The 14,275-nt window shown below is 47.3% G+C and overlaps 1 long non-coding RNA gene across 1 annotated transcript in view; it reads right to left on the bottom strand.

Moving 5' to 3' along the window:
- The window catches only part of LOC134485197 (uncharacterized), a 15,090-nt gene extending 5,642 nt beyond the window's left edge, over window positions 1-9,448 (bottom strand). The window contains exons 1-2 of the long non-coding RNA XR_010063191.1: window positions 9,356-9,448; window positions 1-6,817 (exon numbers count right to left, since the gene is read on the bottom strand). The exon at window positions 1-6,817 is cut by the window's left edge and continues 241 nt beyond it. This is a non-coding gene — a long non-coding RNA (uncharacterized LOC134485197). The remainder of the gene's footprint in view (window positions 6,818-9,355) is intronic.
- Between the last annotated feature and the right edge of the window lie 4,827 nt (window positions 9,449-14,275).

Here is a 14,275-nt window from a genome sequence, read left to right as displayed (position 1 = left end):
TCCCCTAACTGTGCTTGGATGCTTACAGCAGTTTTAGCCACGTGATCTGACTAGACATTCTTTGTGAGATAAGTGCTGGAAAGGCTGAGCTCATCTACTTCGAGGGTTGGTCTTCTTCTATGTATTGTAATGCTAAATACTGTCCTGGTTGCTCCCAGGGATGAGAGAATCCACGTGTACAATGTAACTTTGCTCCTTAATTTAAAACTATTGGTTAAATAAAGATGCTGACAGCCAATAGCTGGGAAGAAGAGACATAGGTGGGGTTTAGGGTTCCCAGGCTTGGGGTCTAAGGAGAACCAAGAGGAGAAAGCAGAAGAAGGTAGAGAGAGGAGGAAGCCATCTTGGGGTAGATGAGTTATGGATACATGGCCATGAGGTCTGGCAAATGAAAGAAGCCCAGATGGAACTAATGGGTAATAACTAGGGAATATCAATAGAAAAAGATCATAATAACATAGAGGGTAGGCTCTAGTGCTGACTAAGGCTTATTATAATAATAAACATTGTGTTTTTTTAATCTGGCAACTGAATGATTAAAGGTGGGGTAGAAACCCTTGATTGAGGTTAAATATTTTCTACAACACACCTATCTTTTTCCATAAGGCTAGTTGACATCAAGAATGAATGAATGAACGAATGAATGAATGAATGAAGAATGAAAAGTAATTGACAGGGAAGTTTAATGTACCTCCAAACTTATGATGACTGAGGACGGACAACTCTAAGAGGTTGTACACGCTATAATTCCATGTTCCTGTCATTCTTAAAGTAGAAAGGTAGGGAAAATGGAGAACAGATTAGTGGTAGATGAGCACTGAAAAGGGATTGGGGGAAGACACAGTTGTTTGTGGGAGTTGTGTATAAACCTGTGTGTAAGGCTGCCTGGTGTGCATATTGCATCATGGGGGTGTGGGACATTGCTTCTATGTCTGTGTATCAGTGAGCGAGTCACTTGCATGCCTGTGTGTGTGTGTGGTATACACATCTGTGCTATGTACATGTAAGTGTGTTGTTTGTGCATGTGTCAGGGTGTTTTTTTTTTGTGGTGTTTTGAATGTGAATGGCCCCATAAAATAATCTTTTTGAATACTCGGTCCTCAGTTGGTGAAACTGCTTGGGGAGGGTTAGAATGTGGAACCTTGTTGGAGGAGGTGTGTCGCTGGGTGGGGCTTTGAGGTTCCAAACACCTACACCATTGCCAGTTAGCTCTTTGTCTGCCTCCTGGTTGTGGATCCAATGTCAGCCCTCAGCCACTGTTCCAACACCATGCCTGCCTGTCTACTGCCATGCTCCTCCACATGATGGTCATTTCTTCTTTAAGTTGCTTTGGTCGGATTTTTGGCCATGGTAGTGGCAAAAGAAGAAATAGTTAAGACAGTTTCTGTTGTTAATAAATCAGCATGACCAAAAGCAACTTGAGGAGGAGAAGGTTTATTTCAGTTTATATCCCATATCACAGTTCAGCCTTGAGGGATGTAAGGCAGGAACCCAGTGCAGGAACCTAGAATCAGGAACTAAAGCAGAAGCCCTGGAGGAACACTTCTTGGCTTGCTTCTCATATCCCATTCATCCTGCTTTCTTACACAATCCAGGACCACCTTCCCAGGGGTGGCACTGCCCAGAATGGGTTGGAGTTTCCTCATCAATCATTATGAAAAATATCAACAGACTTGTCTATTAGACAATCTTATGGAAGCATTTTCTCCATGGAGAGTTCCTCTTCCCAAATGACTCTAGTTGACAATCAAGTTGACGTAAAATTAACCAGGACAGATCTACCTGTGTACACACTGTGCTTAGCTGCCCACTCTGTCATCCTTGCCTGGGCTAAGACATCTGATGCCATGTGGTACTGGGACCAAAGTGTTTTCTAGAAAAGGAAGTGTCTGAAATGACACTGGCAGTAGGAAAGTAGAACCCTGTAGAGAAATACTCTACACAATGTCTGTACCTGGGCCAACATGAGGAGTGAAGCCAGCACTGCCAGAAGCACATGGTACCGTCAGCCCAACACAAGAGGACTTGGCCATGTGCAGTCGCTTTGGAATCCTGATTCAATTTTCACCCTAAACCAAGAAACATCTATTGGATGAAGGAACAGCAAGTTCCTATAAACGCGGCTCTTCCTTAGAATGTGTTTAGAACATAACTCAGGCAGAACGCAAGCCAAATGAACCTTGGTTGAGAATCTCAGAGTTGAGAAGAACAGAGGGCAAATGAAAAGACTCAGAGTCAGGCTGTGGTGTCACTCGTGGGGTGCAAAAGTCAGTCTCATAGGAACTCCTCCCAGGTTCTGGATCGGGGTCTCAGGTCACAGGCAGTGGCCTAGAAAGCTGCATGCCTGGGTCAGGCTTTCTCCATTCCTGTAAAGGACAGAACCCAGCAACTCAGCAGCTTTGGAGCCCTATCAGGATGTTAATTGGCTCCACTCAGCCCAGATGGGACTGAGTCTGCAGGGAAAAGAAAGTCCTATTGGCCAGCTCAGCATCCATCTAACCTCCATGCAGCATTTGACAACAAAGGAACCCTGACTGTTTAGTCCCATGAGCCCTAGATGGGACTGTGACTAGTGAACTGGTGGCCTGCTCATGGATCTTCCATCTATCTCCTCATTCACAGGTTGTTTCCTGGGGCCAGGAAAGGTCAGGTGGGCGGTCAGAGCAGTGGTGTCTCAACGTAGGACTTGAAGGATGTTTAGTCTTTAGCTGCAACGACCGTATTGGAGGTGAATTGTCACGTAGACAGGACAGAAAGGCTGGATGATCAGAAAGACATGGTGACATCTTTAGCTATAGCTTTCATGCCCTCCAGGGGCAGGTGTTAGAGGAAAGGGGACCCCAACAGAGCACAGGGGGACAAAGTTCATTGGACTTCAATAATCTTCTGTCTTGAGGTATATATTTTCATATTTGGGAAATTTCAGGAATTTGGATAAATATTGAATACACAAATTCACAAAACAGAATATGAACACCCAGAGGCTAGGTGTTTAGAGTCCCTGTCCACTTATAGTGACCTTAGAGCAGGTTTCAGTGACCAGGACCTCTCCCTGTTTGCAATACAGCCTGTCCCAGCTTTGGTGATAAAGGACCATGGGAAATGAGGCCATGCTTCTGTTGAGCGACGGGACGCCACAGAGTTGCACCCTGTTTGGGGAGGATGGGCTGGGCTGCATGGAACATCAGACTCAGGATATGGGGGTAAGGCAGTAACTCTAGGGCCTGGAGCAGCAACAGGAGTCATGGGCCACACATGGGACGGCCCAGGCTAGCACTGTAAAAGATGGATGCTGGTCACTGTCCACACTCCAGGCCAAGGGCAGCTGATGACCCAGGGCCAGCCTAGGACAAGCCTCTGTTCATCAGCCCCTTCGTGGCCACATTAGCACTTTATAAGCTCCTGTCCCTTGAGGATTCGGATGATGTGCAGAAGCTACTCCACTTCCCTCCCTGCTTGTTAACCATTGCTGGCCAAATCCAGCATCCCTCCTCCACCAGTACCTTGCCAGCTCCCACCCACAATTCCTGGTGAAAAGACAGGGTCATCACTCTCAGGCTTGCTGAAAATCTCCACGTGAGACCCTTCTGCTTCTGAGGACCCTGAAAGGGGTCAGAAAGGATTTTTTTAAAATCAAAGTAATAGCTTTACTGAATAAAAGCATGCAATTATACGAAACGAAAGTTGCAAAGTTCTAATCACTAAATTACATGCTATGTTTGTTTCCTATACAGCAATAAATAAAACAGAGACGGTAATTTCTCACCACAGAACAGGCAATTATTCCTTCCATGCATTTCTTTTTAATAAGCCCACAAACAGCGAGTGCCCCATGGCTCACCAGGGTTCCAATAAGAAGAACAAACATCGGGCGTTGAGCCTTCCTAAGGAAGTGCCTTTGTTTCCGTTTTGTTTAGAAGTCAGATGCAGAATGTGTGGTGCGTCCTGCATGTTTGGGAACCAGGAAGAGATGGGTAGGGAGGCCAGGATAGAATGTGGGCAGCTGGGGGTGGGTCCAGCTTCTCTCTCTGGGCAGCCATGCAGCTCAGCACCTTTGTTCTCCCTTTTGGCTGGGTTGGGCCACTCTGTGTCTGCCCTCAAGGAGCCCTGAGGAAGGTTCTTGGTGACAGAGATCAGGAAAGGTGTATGGTTTAGGTCTGAAGCCACCCAAAAGATTCCCACGTTTGAACACCTGGGCCCCAGAAAGTTTCCACTATTTTGGGGATGAGGGGTGTAGGGGACAGACATAGGTCATCAGAGCCTGGCCTTTTGAAGGCTCTGGTCTGCAGCTCTAGCCTTTTCATTTTCTGTGATGTGAACAAGCAGTGGCCTCCTGCTCCTACCCACATGGACCAAGCTGCTCCCATCACCACACCTGTCCTGTCCGGATGAACTAAACCTGGGTCCAAAGCAAATCTTCCTCTCCCATAAAGCTTCTGTCAAAGTGATGAGAAAAGTAATAAATACAGACGGGTTCCTCAGTAGAGGAGGTCAAGATGCATCTGGGAGAGAGAGGGCAGTTTCTAAAAAGGCAGGCAGGTCCTGGCCATACAGCCAGCAGAAGGACTAGTTGGAGTCTCCATGACTACACCAGAGTGTCCCAGTAACTCAGTGTCCCTGCTCTGTCTAGACCACCTATAGCCCTGCAGTTTACCATAGCCTTCCCAGGAACACTTTATAACCTGTACTATCAACTCGACCTCTGGCACTAAGCAATGTCATGTATCTTTTCTGTGGTAAGAGTTCCCACATGCCCAGGCTCTGTGGGGAGTCTGTAGGGAAGTTCCCACTTCACCTAGTGACTTAGAAAAGGAGTCTATCTCACTGCCTACCCAGGTACACTCTGGTCTGGATCCATTCTCAGTAAGTATAGGTTAAATAAGCAAGCTAGGAGTGGTCATATCCAAGGCCATGTCTGGGTGTAGGGAGAGGATGCTGGGAAGACACTGTAAAAGCCACAGCTTTCCTGCCCACCATAGGCATGGGCCCCTCAGCTGTGCACAGACATGGTTAACTAGTGCAGGAGTCCTCTCTAATAGAGCTGCATGTATAGATGGTGATCTATGGCCAGGGCAAGTGACTATGCCTACCCAGACATCACGTGGGCATCAGTGTCTCCTCCTCAGTGAATCCTCTGGAAGGCGTGGGCAGCTGGAGACCAGTGCTGAAATGAAGGAGCTGCACTAACTTGCTGGAGTAATTGCAGCATGTGGCCTGATAGAGCGCCAGCACTCGGCCTTGCATGTTAAAAGAGAATTCTATAAAGTTGAAGGAATCAACCAACTTTGAAGAGATAAACCACTCTTTGCCCTCCTTCAGTACCAGGCATGATCGGAAAGCCCTTCAGGGATCGCTGTCCCACACAAACCCTGGACATAACCCCTGTAAGGTGAGTCTGGTTGGGACAAGGTCCTCCTAGCCCTTGAGTATAGGGCAGAGTCCATACTGAACCTGAGAAGACTGCTGTTTTGAGTAAGAATGGCTCCCGTAGATTTGAATGCTTGGTCACCAGGGAGTGGCACAATTAAGAGGTATGGCCTTGTTGGAGGAAGTGTGTCACTGGGGGTGAAATTTAGGGTTTCAGAAGTCCAAGCCAGGCCCAGTGTCTTTCTCTCTTCCTGCTGCCTGTTGATCTATATCTAGAACGCTTTTCTAGCTCACATGCCTGTGTGCCACCATGCTTCCCGCCATGATGATAATGGTCTTAACCTCTGAATGTAAATCGACTCTAATTAAATGCTTTCTTGTATAAGAGTTGCCATGGTCATGGAGTTTCTCCATAGCAATGGAACATTAAGACTAGTGACTCCCCTTGAGCACAGGGGAGACGCCTATGGACATGATTGAAGCTTCAACATGTAAGGATGGTTGAAAGCATCTTCTTAATTAAACAATGTGTGGTGTGTGTGTGGTGTGTATGTGTGGGGTGTGCTGTGTGTGTGTGTGTGGTGTGTGTGGGGTATGTGCTGTGTGTGTGTATATGTACTGTGTGTGTGCTGTGTGTGTGTATATGTGCTGTGTGTGTGTATATGTGCTGTGTGTGTGTGTGGTGTGTGTGTGTGTGGTGTGTGTGGGGTATGTGCTGTGTGTGTGTATATGTGCTGTGTGTGTGCTGTGTGTGTGCGTGGTGTGTGTGTGTGTGTGTGTGTGTGTGTGTGTAGGATTTTGGGTTCTATGAATTGAACTTAGATTGTCAGGCTCAACAGCATGTACCTTTACTTTCTGTACCATCTTGCAAGTTCTAGAAGCATCTTCTAAGGATGATGTCACTGATGTACATAACCTTTGATGTGAAGAGGCAAATGTACAGAATGCCAGACTCTTCTGGGTTGATGAACCTGGTAGCCCCTTGGGGTTCCCTGCCTTCCAGAGCTGTACCTGGAAAGTATATTTTCCTTTTTCTTTCTAAGCCTGGCCAGGTTGTTCCAAGCAAGTGAGCAAGCAAACAGCTGTCACATAGATGTCTATGTGTGGGGCCCCAGGCTAGGCTTCTTCCTAGTTGCACCGCAGAGCATCCTGGGAGGGTAAGAAGAGGCCAACTCGGGAGCGGGCAGAGGATTGCCATCATCTGTGGTTAAGCAAGTCTCATCATGATGGTAAACCTCAGGAAGAATAAGGGGGATGGGTGGGAAGGCAGCACTCAGTGTGTACCGTACCTGGAAGAATGTGCTGCGGGCAAATGCCTTGCTCTCAGGAAAGTACTGGTGAGAGTCGAGTTGCCAGAGAGATGCAGGTTTTTCTGCCAGCTAACGCCTCACTCGGGTCTCAGCTGTACTCGGCCTGTCTGTTCTGAGGTACAGGTGGAAGCCCTGCAGCCCTAAATTTTTAAAGAGAAAGCAGCCTCTGTTTGGTGGTGGCCTATCAGGGTCTGCCCAAGGCTCCTGGGATGCAGGCTCCATCTGTCCTATGTTTTTTTAATGAATCACTCCATTTCTAGGCAAAACATGCAGCCTCTTTCCTTGCTTTCTGCAGATCCTTTCTGTTTGATTTTTACCCCATAAAACATACTGTGTCCAGGTTGGAATAGAAAAGCCTACGTAGCAAGATGAGCATGGGTCTGATGGCAAGTGTGACAGTTACTGCCCAAGTCCCCATAAGTTCAAGGTCCTGGGACCCACACCTCAGCTTCCATTGTTCATCAGAGGTGGAAGAGATCAGCCAGGCCCACCTGTGAGAGAGGTCCTCCGTGAGCACTACAAATGCCTTTTCAGCCGCCACTGCAGCCCAGAGTACAGACAAAAGCAGGAAATATGCACAGCACATTCTGCAGTTGCCTGGCAATCTGAAATGCCAGGAGAAGCCTGGCTGGACCCTTGCCAATTATGCCCAGGAGTGCCCCCCACCCCCATCTCCTGACTTTCAATCTGGGTGTAACTGGCCTCAACAGAACTAAGACACATTGCAAAAGGTTTTCACAGAAAATCAGGGAACTGGATGCAACCGGGGAGAGATGCACTTGCAGATGTGTTTATTTGACCTACAAAACGTTAGGAACCATGCCAGAGTGCTCCATCTGCCTGCAAAACAAGTGTGTGCACCTCAGTCTGTTACAGCAAATTACCAAAGACCAACTGGGCTTTGAACAAGACATGAGCGATCAGCCCAGCCCACCTGCCAGGAGTCCCAGAGTCTTAAACCAAAGTCTAGGCAGAATCAGGCTCTGTCCTGAGGGTGTGTGTGTGTGTGTGTGTGTGTGTGTGTGTGTGTGTGTGTGTGTGTGTGTGTTATCCTTTATGTTGCTTCAGCCCCTTGGTCTACAATCATCCTTGGCTTTTGGCTGCAGTCCTCCGGTCTCAGCCTCTGTCTCATGTGTCTCATTTATCTCCCTCTCCTTTCTCTGCCTGCACATGCATCACTGTGCTCAGAGAACCCTTCAATCCAGGATGATGTCATCTCTGGACCCCCCTAACAGTGATGTCTTCAAAGACCACATTTCCACATTCCTAGAACAGGGTAGAGTCGGTCACCTCTAGGGGAGACTGTTAAAGTCACTGTAGTGGGCTTCTCTCCACATGCTTGGTATCATGTAAAGAAAACAGCGTCTCCATGGAAATTCTAGGCTGTCTCCTGGGGAAACTCTGCTCAGTTTCCCAGGTACCCCCAGGTCTTCCTAGCCACTCTTCTACTTCGAGCCAGTTCCCAACAGGACAATGTGTGGGGCTTCAGATGCAACTGGCTGGATTGGGAATTCAGACTCAGGAAGTGAAGGTGTAAGGTGGTCAAGCAGGGTAAAGAGAGGAGGTCCAGCTATGGCTCCACATGCCACGACTGAAGAGGTTGAGGCTCACTGAACATAGTACCGAGCTGTCTCTGTACCAGGGAGTAGCAGGCAGAGTTTAATGGCTATCCCCCAAGACTCTACCAACCAGGGCTTCCCCAGAGCAGGAGTGGGCATGACGCTCAGTCCACAAAGACCTCCCTCAGATCTATATCTGTAAGACAGCGCAACCTCAGACTTGTGCTGACCCATGTGAACGTACCTCAAACCTACTCTCTGTCTGTCATAAGCCAGGCCAGGCAGTCATGGTGCTGCCATACAAAGAATGACCTTCCATTAGAGGCTGTCAAAAAGCCAGACAAACATGCAAAGCTTACATTTCTTGTCAGCTAAGAAGAGCGGATTTCTGAGAGATAGAATATGACCGCCCAAACCTATAACCACATGCAGGAGTGACAGGGAACAAGCTGCAGGGAGAAGAGAGGTATAGACATGAGAACAAGTCCCACAAAGTGTGTCTGAAGCTGGTCAGCATAGGAATAGGAGAAAATCATGAACCATAGGAAGTACATGGGACTTGTACTCTTGGGAGGAAGAAGGTGATTCAAAGTTGCTAAAATATGAACCCAAGGTCCTGCCTGGGTCAAGAGGATTGAAAGGACTGTACCCCACTGTGGAACTGTATCACCCCGCCCCCATCATGATGGAGTCACAGAACCATACAGCAACCAACAGGATGAGCTACTAAGTGTTTGCCATCTAATTGAAGGCGACCATGTCTAGAAAGGGGCAGGAGAAAGAGTCTATCAAAACTGATCAGAATGACAGTGTGAAGACCTCTGAAGATGCTCTTTATCACAAAGGAATGGAGAACTGGCAGAGGCTGTCAAAATAACCCTTCAGAACTCTGAGACTAACCAAAGATTGTTACTAACTAGGGAGTAATTATATAAGAAAAACAGCTGTATCTTGCAAAAAATAATGAGTATTCTAGGGTTTTAATGTGTCCCTTTCCCATTCTCTGTCTTCCTACCTCCTCAGCAGCCTTGAAAACCAACAGTTCCTCTCTCTCTGATGGAGATCAGGAGCCATTGGACGAGATGGAGCAGAAGTGGTGTGGGAAGTTTCCTAACCCACCTGGGAGTTGCCTGGAGATGCATTTGCAAGGCTCTTCTTCTTCTTCTTCTCCTTCTTCTCCTTCTCCTTCTCCTTCTTCTTCTTCTTCCTATTATATTATTATTATCATTATTATTATCATTATTATTATTATTATTCACCCAGAACTAGCACCTTTCCAGGATGGGAGCTGCTATCAGAGGCAGCTGTTTCCCAGGATGACAACAGCACAGGAAGCAAGAACAGAGCTGAGCACGGCACTTAGAGAGCAAGAGAATAAAACAGCCGGGACTTTGAAAAATTCCAACATATTTCTGAGAAACAGCATGGCTGGCCATGTGTGCAGGGTGACACCCGGGACAAGCAAGTTCCTGAAGTCTCACCCTCCTCCGACATTCATGTTCTATAGAAGCAGCAAGTGAAGACTAAGCTGAGGTGTAGTCCCCTGTCTGAGTGTTGAAAGCATGCCTAGCACGTGCCAACAGCTCCTTACCAGAGACTGGGAAACTCACCCGTTCCAGGACTCAAGGGAAATGGCTGTCCAGTGATCCTCTGAACCAGGCGCAGCAAGCAGGGCCTTCAATGAGCACACGATACACAGAGAATGTAGATTCCACAGTGCTGAGTCAAGGAAACCCCTAAACAAGAAGAAATGGCCACAGCAGAAGAAATAGAGAATCTTTTTCCCACTTATACTACTTTAATACTTAAAATATCATATTTTCAACAAAAGTCAGGAAATCTGCAAAGGAGAAAAGAGTTTTTCCACACACAGGAAGGAAGCAGTAGAGACTGTCCCTGAAGAGACCTAGGTGTTGGGATTCCTAGATAAAACCAAAAGTGTCTGGCTTTAGTCAGCCATAAAATAAAGAACTAAGAGAGGCCAGCAGTGTCTCCCCAGTGAGAGAATCTCAGGAAAGATACAAAAATCAAAAGAAAGGATGAGATAGAAATTCTGGAACTGAACAGTAACTAAACAAACAAACAAACAAACAAACAAACAAACCAAAGGGTAGTTCAAGGGGTTCTCTGGTATCTTGGTTTTTGTACTGGCAGAATAAGGAATTCAAAATCTTGACTATCAGACAATTAAGGTTATCAGATCTGTGGATCAGAAAGGAGAAGGCTCAGAGAACTGGGGAGGGAGCAATGAGCAAGCAGTACAGGCCTCACAGGCATGGCAGAGGGGAGAAGGGAGGAGGCAAGCGGATGAGATGGGAGGAGAGGCTCACCTTAGAAAAGGAGGCTCTCGCCACAGCAGGCCCAGTTTTCCCCACTTGATAGAAAGGCACACTAAATCTAGGGTAAGCAGAAGAGAGCAACCAGAGAACGTACTGGCAATGTCAAAACTGGGGAAAGAGTAGAGAAGAGCAAAGAAGCAAAGCTGGAGAACATCGACAGACTTCCAGCTAGACTGTGGTGAGAGGAAAAGAGATCACAGGAATGAGGAATTAAAAAGGAAAATACTGATCATCTAGACTTTTCTACAAGTAAATGTTTTTGGTTTTTGAAAGACACTGTTAAGAGAATGGAAAGCTAATAAGAACAGCGATAAAAAAAAAAATAAGTACTATGTACCTGAGCAGGTGGCAAGGTCCTCCAGTGCACACACCTAGCAAAAGGCTGGTCCTTAGAATATGAAAGAACATGCCACTCAAAAGTAAGAAGACATGCAACCCATGAAGTACAAACATTCAAAGGTCAGCTCCTTCAGGGAGCATGTGAATATGAGGCCAATGGGTGTGTGAACATTGTTGGTGTCATTCACCTGTAGGAGAGAGGTGCATTGAGCCACTTAGAGCCTAACAAACAGACTAAGGTAAGAACAAGCAACATGGGCTTTGCCAGAGCTGCATGCACAGATAGGAGTCTTTAGTCTCATTGGCAGGAGCCCAGAATGGCAGCTACTTGAGAAAATAACTTCCTAATTTGTTTAAAAAGTCAAATATACACATGATGTTTGCCCAAGACAAATAAGAACGTTATTTCTACAGATCTATACAAGAATGCTTGTGAGAGCTTTATGTATACAGGTAAAACTTGGCATAATTTAAGCATCTCTTAGCAGATGAGTGGGCAAGCTAGTTGTAGGACTTGGGACCAAGGAATATGACACAGCCACAAACATGACCAAATACTGACACGTATAGGACCAAAGTGAGTTTTGAGAGCCAAGTGAAACAAGCCAGACCAAGAGTCCACAATCCAAAGAACCAGATGCGGAAAGTTCTTTACCAGGAAAAGCAAGCCCTAGTTCATGCCTGAAAAGACAAGGATCACCTGGGGCTGAGAGAACAGATTTTCCTTAAAGGGCAGGGCAAGCTTTGCAGGATGAAAGCAGTATTCTGTGTCTTTGCTGTGTTACTAACTAGCTCTCAAAATGCATGCATTTTTCTACCTACATTGTACAGCAATAAAGTCAATTACTACTTTACTGCAAATTACCCCTTGTTGCAAATGTAAAACAATTACTACTAGTTGCAAAGGAATATTTGCACAAGCCAGCTCTTCCAAGCAACCTCTCTTCTTATGTTGCCTCCCCCTCCCCCTGCCTTTCTGCCCGGGTTGACTCCATATTTCCTCTTAGAACAACATGAAAAATAGGCACACCTTGGCTCCAGAGACCTCACTGTGAGGTCAGCACCGCTCTAGGAGAGTGGCACTTGGTGCTGAGAAGAGCCCTTCCCAACATGCATGCGTGCACACACATACACACACACACACACACACACACACACACATGCACATGTACACACACACAAATGCACATGCACACAAATGGCATTTGGTGCAGAGGAGAGGCCCTCCCCACAACACAGAAACACACACAGATATACATACACACCCACAGAATGCCCTGCATCCCTTATTCACAGCCCACAGAATCAGCAGACAGCCCCCCCACCCTCCACAAAAGACAGACACACCACTGTGCTCATGGCCAGGGATGAGGGAGAGATGAGGCTGAAGCTCTGGTTGCTTGGCCTCCTGCTGATAGTGTCTCCGCAGCATCCTGTGATGACACCCAGGCGTTCTCATCTCCCTCAATGAACGGTAATTACTCCACTTGTTTTCTTTTGCCTTGCACAATGCCAGCATCGTCTGTTTCCAAATCTGTTCTTGTGTTCGGTTTCATCTGGTTCTAGTTAAATGTGCGTTTTGTTTACTGCATATAATTTGACTAAATCGTTAAAATATATCTTGATGAAAAATAACCTCTCCAGTTGGGTTTGAATTGCTGAATGACAGGCACGGCATCATCTATCCATATTTTTGAAAACCCTCTTCTGAATTGTTATTTGAGTAGGATGCTGGGAAGAGGAATCCAGCCCAGGCTTCCTGCAGATGACTCAGTGGCCCATAAAGCTGAATGACACCTACGTTCAGGGCTAGTGCAGCTCTCAATTTCAGACTTGAGCTTCAATGTAATTGTCTCCCGGAGACTTTGCATGGGGGCTGCACTTCCCCTGATCGCTGAAGTCAGGATAGCCTTGACTAACCTTTACTCTTCTCTCCTCAGCGAGAATGAGGCATGTTCTTGGGATACGTGTCTCTGTGTGCTGAGATTTGTGCATGCTCGGGAGCTAAGGAGTCACTAAGCCTCCTTCTGTGACCCTGAGACGTTAGAGGAAGTGTCTACTTAAAGCCCTTAGGAGGTAGGAGAGAGAACTACCAATAGGGCGTGTCTTTACAGGATTAGCAGTGAAGGTTCTGCAACAGTCCGTGTGATTTGCCACAGCATCGGCTATTAACATACGGACAGGGAAATCGGGGAAGCTCGGCAACGGCAACGACTCTCCGCAGCACCTCACGCCGACACTTTCTCGGATCAGTTCCAGATGCACTGCTTTGGCCTGCATAGAAAACAAATCCAGGACAGGACCAGCCAGCTGCAGGTCCTCGAGGAAGCCAGACCAGGGGTTCTCAGATCAGAATCTCCAGTCTGCATAGCCTGGCCCAACTTAATGGTGCCAATGCCCGTGAGAGTAAAGGACGTTGGGTGTTGAAGGACTTCAACTATGGGTGACATTGGAGTCTGTAGTCCAGGATCCCCAGCAGACAGACCTGTTCACACCATACCCTGCCCTTTACCACCTAGGGTTCTCAGATCTGACCGTTCTCCACCCAAGAAGGAAACAGACCAACATGTTTTCTTTTGTCCTTACGCCTGCAGTCCTCGCTCTCACCACCTTCCTTTAGCTCAGTGCTGTCTACATTACACGCAGGCTTGCTGGTCACACTGGGCTTGTGATCGGTCCTCCAGCCTACTCTCCAGCCCTGGGAGTTCCTAGCTTACATCTCCAAGCTCATAGGGCGATGATTTTGGGATTGGGTCTGCTGTTGGGGTATCTTGGGGCAGTATGCCTCAGTCTTCCCCACAGTGGTACGATGAGTTCATATCTTGCTTGGAGGGTTCACAAGTAGGAGCTAGGACCCAGGAGACCTTTGGATAGTGACACTGCGATCTGAGGTGCACGTGACAGATAAGAACTCTGCCCCCATCCACAGATGGTTTTTTCACACCCTGAAATCAGAGGCATTACTGTGTGCTTTGAAACCACCCAGCCAGGTCCTCAGTAGCTCCTAGCCTGTCTGTGGCCTTGAGCTCTCATAGTGACCCAGAGCTGGCTCTCCAGCAGCTAAGTCCCATCTCCTGCGTCAGAGGAGTCTGTATGAATGGAGAAACCAAGGTTTAAAGACCTCTGAACCCATGCAAGTAACTCAGCCTCAAGTGAGTTTTCCTAGGGACATCATGGCCAGCCACACAGGGAGGAGCTGATGCCGGGCAGGTGAGAGTCAGGCATGGGTCAGTGCTGATTGGTCCTCAGCATCCCCACTGCTCACTCCATTCCAACCGCCTCTACCCTCCCAAGAATTCTACTAAATAGAGTCTGGCATCCTGGCCACTTGTCCCGCTCTGGGCAAGAGCCTTACTACAGG

The sequence above is a fragment of the Rattus norvegicus genome, chromosome 1 (assembly GCF_036323735.1).
Source record: "Rattus norvegicus strain BN/NHsdMcwi chromosome 1, GRCr8, whole genome shotgun sequence".
In the NCBI taxonomy this organism is placed as follows: Eukaryota; Metazoa; Chordata; class Mammalia; order Rodentia; family Muridae; genus Rattus; species Rattus norvegicus.
This window is presented reverse-complemented; position numbering and strand designations above follow the sequence as displayed.